Below are 6567 nucleotides of genomic sequence, written 5' to 3'. Positions count from 1 at the left end.
GAAATATCAAATTTTTCTCTTAATGAATCCCAAATTACACCCTACCCCCTAATACACCCTACCCCTGTGGTCAAAAATAGTGCACTACATAGGGAATAGGGTGCCATGATTACAAAACAAAAGTAGTCATAGCGACTAGCCAGTTTTAAAACACACACATTGCTGCCACTACTATAAGTCCTGTATGCATACAAGCCTACTGCCTCTGGGCATTTAGGAGGGGTTTGATGCATGAATAAGTAAACTGATAGAACTGTATAATCAAGGCAAGTACCTTTAGCAAATACCAGTTTTCAAAACTACGGGAGGGAAACTAACTATATAACCTCTGTGCTTCACTGTTCAAGGCTAGTGATTTGCAATTGAATACATTTCTGTCACGTATACACCCAGCTAGCACATGTGGTTCTTTGGAAGTTGTAGGAACGTACAGTATGCTATTGGTTTTGGGAACATTTCCTGACCGGTAACACTGAACTTTATTAAAACGTTCTCAGAACAGAAGTGAAAATGTTCCCTTTTTTTGGGAACTTTATATTTAGGTTACAGGGAGGTTCTGAAAACGTTTGCCATGGTTCCTTATGATTTTTGTATTTTTCAGATTTTAAAAAATATATAATTTCCTTCATACTTTCACTGAATGTTTCAATCAGACTTTTAATAACACTGCTAGCTCAATTTTTTTATATCTCAAAGCATAGATAGGACACATAGATAGGACACATAGATAGGACACATAGATAGGACACATAGATAGGACACATAGAAATACATTTCCTTCTGCATTAATCATGCAAACACATTTCTTCAGGATGGAGGTACCATGATGGAGGTATCAGGATGGAGGTATCAGGATGGAGGTACCATGATGGAGGTATCAGGATGGAGGTATCAGGATGGAGGTACCAGGATGGAGGTATCAGGATGGAGGTATCATGATGGAGGGGTTATCATTGATGGATGTGGAGGTACAGATGCGGGTTTATCAGGATGGAGGTATCAGGATGGAGTATCAGGATGGACGGTACCAGGATGGAGGTATCAGGATGAGGCCAGGGATGGAGGTATCAGGATGGAGGTATCAGAGATGAGGAGTCCAGGATGGAGGTATCAGGATGAGTACCATGATGGAGTACCAGGATGGAGTACCCAGGATGGAGCGTACAGGATGAGGTCAGGATGGAGTATCAGGATGAGTTCAGGCATGCGAGGGGTACCAGGATGGACCGGTATCAGGATGAGAGGTATCAGGATGATGGGGTACTCAGGATGCGGTACAGGATGGAGGTTATCAGGATGGGAAGATATCAGGATGGAGTATGCAGGAGATGGAGTGGTACCAGGATGGGTACCGGATGGAGGTACCAGGATGGAGGTACCAGGATGAGTACCAGGATGGAGGTACCAGGATGGAGGTATCAGGATGGAGGGTACCAGGAATGGAGGTACCAGGATGGAGGTACAGGATGGAGGTACCAGGATGGAGGTACCAGGATGGAGGTACCAGGATGGAGGTATCAGGATGGAGGTACCAGGATAGATGGAGGTACCAGGATGGAGTATCAGGATGGAGGTACCAGGATGGAGGTACCAGGATGGAGGTACCAGGATGGAGGTACCAGGATGGAGGTACAGGATGGAGGTACGGATGGAGGTATCAGAGGAGTATCAGGATGGAGGTACCAGGATGGAGGTACCAGGATGGAGGTACCAGGATGGGGTATCAGGATGGAGGTATCCTGACATTTTTTTATGAATACAAAGGTGTTCATTTTAGTCTATTCAAACAGACCACACATAAAGGTAACAACTGCATTCACGTTAACCCTCGCAGGGCTACCGGCCGCTCCTCAGAGCATGCGCAGAAGCCACCTGGCTGGTATTTACGGACATATTCAATCTCTCCCAATCCCAGTCTGCTGTCCCCACGTGCTTCAAGATGTCCACCATTGCTCCTGGACCCAAGACAACGAAGTACACTGAATTTATCTAAATTTGTATCGCACTGTAGCACTTACTTCTGTCATCATGAAGTGCTTTGAGAGGCTAGTTATTAATCATTGCATTCCGCCCCATAGATCCGTGTGTGATGCGATCACCATCGCACTGCACACTGGCCTATTTGTTTTGTTATTATTATGGATCCCCATTAGCTGCAGGCCGAACCAGCAGCTTTTCTTCCTGGGGTTCCTGCAAAATTAATTAAGGCAATTTATACAATTTTAAAAACATTACAATATATTCACAGATTTCACAACACACCTTGCGCCCTCAGGCCCTACTCCACCACTCCACATATCTACAGTACTACATTCATGTGTATGTATAGTGCGTATGTCATCCTGTGTGTGTGTTGTGTGTGTGTGTGTTGTGTGTGTGGTGTGTGTGTGTGTGTGTGTGTGTGTGTGTGTGTGTGTGTGTGTGGTGTGTTGTGTGTGTGTGTGTGTTGTTGTGTGTGTGTGTGTGTGTGTGTGTGTGTGTTGTGTGTGTGTGTGTGCTGTTGTTCTGTGCAGTTGTGTTTTTTCAATACCATTTGTACAAGGGCAATATCTATGTAAGAATGCTGTTCATTGACTACAGCTCAGCCTTCAACACCATAGTACCCTTTAAGGGCATCATCAGCTTGGGGCCCTGGATCTGAACCCAACCCTGTGCAACTGGGTCCTGGACTTCCTGATTGGCTGCCCCCAGGTGGTGAACGTAGGCAACAACACCTCAACTACACTAATTCCCAACACAGGGGCCCCACAAGGGTGCATGCTCAGCCCCCTCCTGTACTCCCTGTTCACTCATGACTGCGTGGCCATGCACGTCTCCAACTCAATCATCAAGTTTGCAGACGACACAACAGTGGTAAGCCTGATTACCAACAACGACGAGACAGACTACAGGACGGAGGTGATGGCCCTGGCGAAGAGGTGCCAGGAAAATAGCCTCTTCAACAGTGCTTTGTTAGCAATTGATGTTATTCTTCAACAACACAAACTCCAAAGCAAATCAGGGGGAGAAAAATAGGTTTATTAGAGAAGGACAAATCAAGATCTTATGCTGGGAGTAATATGTTCAGTCTCCCCTGTCCTCAGCTTTTCTCCACTGAACAAAGGAAAACGATGCCATTTATAGCCCCCCACCCCAGCCTGTGGTTGACCAATCAGAAGTCCTTTCAGTAAAACTAACCAATGGCCAAATAACAAATATCCTGCTCCTGACTCAATGTACAGAACGTAGCACAAGTACAGTACCTTGCAAAAGTATTCACCCCCCTTGGCGGTTTTCCTATTTTGTTGCATTACAACCTGTAATTTACATTGGTTTTTATTTCGATTTAATATAATGGACATACACAAAATAGTCCAAATTGGTGAAGTGAAATTTAAAAAATAACTTGTTTAAAACAATAATAAAAAATTAAAAACTGAAAAGTGGTGTGTGCATATGTATTCACCCCCTTTGCTATGAAGCCCCTAAATAAGATCTGGTGCAACCAATTACCTTCAGAAGTCACATAATTAGTTAAATAAAGTCCACCTGTGTGTAATCTAAGTGTCACATGATCGGTCACATGATATCAGTATATATACACATGTTCTGAAAGGCCCCAGAGTCTGCAACACCACTAAGCAAGGGGCACCACCAAACAAGCAGCACTATGAAGACCAAGGAGCTCTCCAAACAGGTCAGGAACAAAGTTGTGGAGAAGTACAGATCAGGGTTGGGTTATAAAAAATATCAGAAACTTTGAACATCCTACGGAGCACCATTACATCCATTATTAAAAAATGGAAAGAATATGGTACCACAACAAACCTGCCAAGAGAGGGCCGCCCACCAAAACTCACGGACCAGGCAAGGAGGGCATTAATCAGAGAGGCAACAAAGAGACCAAAAATAACCCTGAAGGAGCTGCAAAGCTCCACAGCGGAGATTGGAGTATCTGTCTATAGGACCATTTTAAGCCGTACACTTCACATAGCTAGGCTTTAAAGAAGAGTGGCCAGAACAAAATAAACAAAGATGTTTGATGTTCGCCAAAAGGCATGTGGGAGACTCCCAACACATATGGAAGAAGGTACTCTGGTCAGACCTTCCAGCAGGACCCTAAGCATACTGCTAAAGCAACACTCGAGTGGTTTAAGGGAAACAATTTGAATGTCTTGGAATGGCCTCGTCAAAGCCCAGACCTCAATCCAATTGAGAATCTGTGGTATGACTTAAAAATTGCTGTACATCAGCGGAACCCATCCAACTTGAAGGAGCTGGAGCAGTTTAGCCTTGAAGAATGAGCAAAAATCCCAGTGGCTAGATGTGCCAAGCTTATAGAGACATAGCCCAAGAGACTTGCAGCTGTAATTGCTGCAAAAGGTGGCTCTACAAACTATTGACTTTGGGAGGGGTGAATGCATGCTCAAGTTTTCTGTTTTCTTGTCTTATTTCTTGTTTGTTTCACAATTAAAAATAATTTGAGATCTTCAAAGTGGTAGGCATGTTGTTTAAATCAAATGATACAAACCCCCAAAAAATCTATTTTAATTCCAGGTTTTAAGGCAACAAAATAGGATAAATGCCAAGGGGGGTGAATACTTTCACAAGCCACTGTAGCTCTGAGTTCAGGAGTGAAATTCCACAGATTCTTAACAGCTGTTGAACTGAAAACCAACTACTATTTACAATTCCCTATTGACCATTAGTACTCTCGTCCTCTCAGCCTCTGCGTTGTGTACTTATATTAAAAATATTCTTATATCCTCTTCAACCTCAGGAGGCTGAAGAAATTTGTCTTGGCCCCTAAGACAATTACAGATGCACAATTGAGAGCATTCCGTCGGGCTCTATCACCGTCTGGTTTCGGCAACTGCTCCTTCCGCAAATGCAGGGCCCTCCAGAGGGTGGTTTGGTCTGCCCAATGCATCAACGGAGGCACACTGCCTGCCCTCCAGAGGGTGGTTTGGTCTGCCCAATGCATCAACGGAGGCACAACTGGCCTGCCCTCCAGGATACCTACAGCACCCGATGTCACAGCACAGGCCAAAAAAGATCATCAAGGACAACAGCCACCCGAGCCACAGCCTGTTAACCGTTCCCATCCAGAAGGCGAGGTCGTACAGCTGCAATAAAACTGGGACAGAGAGACTGAAAAACAGCTTCTATCTCAAGGCCATCAGACTGTTAAATAGCACCACTAGCTGGCCCCCACCCAGTACCATACCCTGGACTTTAGGTCAATGTCACTAACGGGCTCCACCTCGGTTATTCAACCCTGCACCTTAGCGACTGCTGCCCTACATAAACACGGAACACTGGTCACTTTAATAATGTTTACATACTGTTTATCCACTTCATATGTATATACTGCATTCTAGTCAAGGCCATCCTGTTCAAAATACTACATATTCTATCCACGTATTCTACAGATATACTACATATTCTATCCACGTATTCTACAGATATACTACATATTCTATCCACATACTGTCCATGGGGCAGCAGCGTAGCCTAGTGGTTAGAGCGTTGGACTAGTAACCGAAAGGTTGTGAGATCGAATCCCTTGAGCTGACAAGGTACGAATCTGTCGTTCTGCCCCCGAACAGGGTAGTTAACCTGCTGTTCCTAGGCTGTCATTGAAAATAAAAATGTCTTCTTAACTGGCTTGCCTAGTTAAATAATAATTTAATTTAATTAATAATAGTTAAATAATAATAAAGGAAAAATACTGTTTATACACTATTTATTAGATATTCAAACAAAAATAATATGATTTTAGTTTTTGGTGTTTTATGAATTGTACGCAAAAAGAGAGAAGTTTTGTTTTTACGGTAAGCTATTTATATACTCCTGATAAAGCAAGTTACTCCTGATAAGATATACAGTTACGGCATATTTCTCTGAAACAGATAAAGCGCAGATCAGGAAAACATGCCAAGGTCAGTCTGAGAGAAAATAAGCCCTGGTTATACAAGCAGCACCAACTACTGTCGTTGTACGGAACGAAAAATGACCATGAAGTCATGGTGAATTTCACTGTTGGATTGAGCCCCCTGACATTTTACATTTCTATCAGAATTGGCATGCCATCTTGAGTATAGTGTTGTTGTTGGAAACCAGTACACACACACACACACACACACACACACACACACACACACACACACACACACACACACACAGTCATAATAACTCAGCAGAAATGAATAGGCACTCTAAATAGGTATACGACAGATGACTATTTCAAGCCATTCTAAATCAGTACGTCCTAAACACAATGAACACTGAATTAGTATGTCTGTCTATAACATCTCTGTGATCTATAGTTACAAAACAAAAAAAGGACTGAACATTTCAATGTACAAAGGGGCGACACAATGSCAGAGAACGCAAGAACCCATTCAAATGTAATGTACTAACACGCAAGGCATCTACGTAGTTTATAATCACTGTAAATGTCAGATGTTGTTCTGTTGTTTTGTTTTAGTATGATATTGACAGTGAGATGTTCCTTCCACTAGATCAAATGTTGTAATCTCAGATATCCATTTCAGCTTTTGATTGTATAGTGGTATTTGGCAAAAC

The 6567-nt window shown here is 43.0% G+C and overlaps 1 long non-coding RNA gene across 1 annotated transcript; it reads left to right on the top strand.

Annotated features, from left to right (window-relative positions):
* Positions 1-813: 813 nt before the first annotated feature.
* LOC139024191 (uncharacterized) lies at positions 814-1632 on the top strand. Its single transcript, XR_011475484.1, has 3 exons — positions 814-930; positions 1473-1528; positions 1574-1632. It is a non-coding gene; the product is annotated as an uncharacterized lncRNA (long non-coding RNA).
* Positions 1633-6567: the final 4935 nt, after the last annotated feature.

The sequence above is a fragment of the Salvelinus sp. IW2-2015 genome, unplaced genomic scaffold, assembly GCF_002910315.2.
Source record: "Salvelinus sp. IW2-2015 unplaced genomic scaffold, ASM291031v2 Un_scaffold1170, whole genome shotgun sequence".
In the NCBI taxonomy this organism is placed as follows: domain Eukaryota; kingdom Metazoa; phylum Chordata; class Actinopteri; order Salmoniformes; family Salmonidae; genus Salvelinus; species Salvelinus sp. IW2-2015.
Note: the sequence above shows the minus strand (reverse complement) of the source record. Positions and strands in the feature narration are given on the sequence as shown.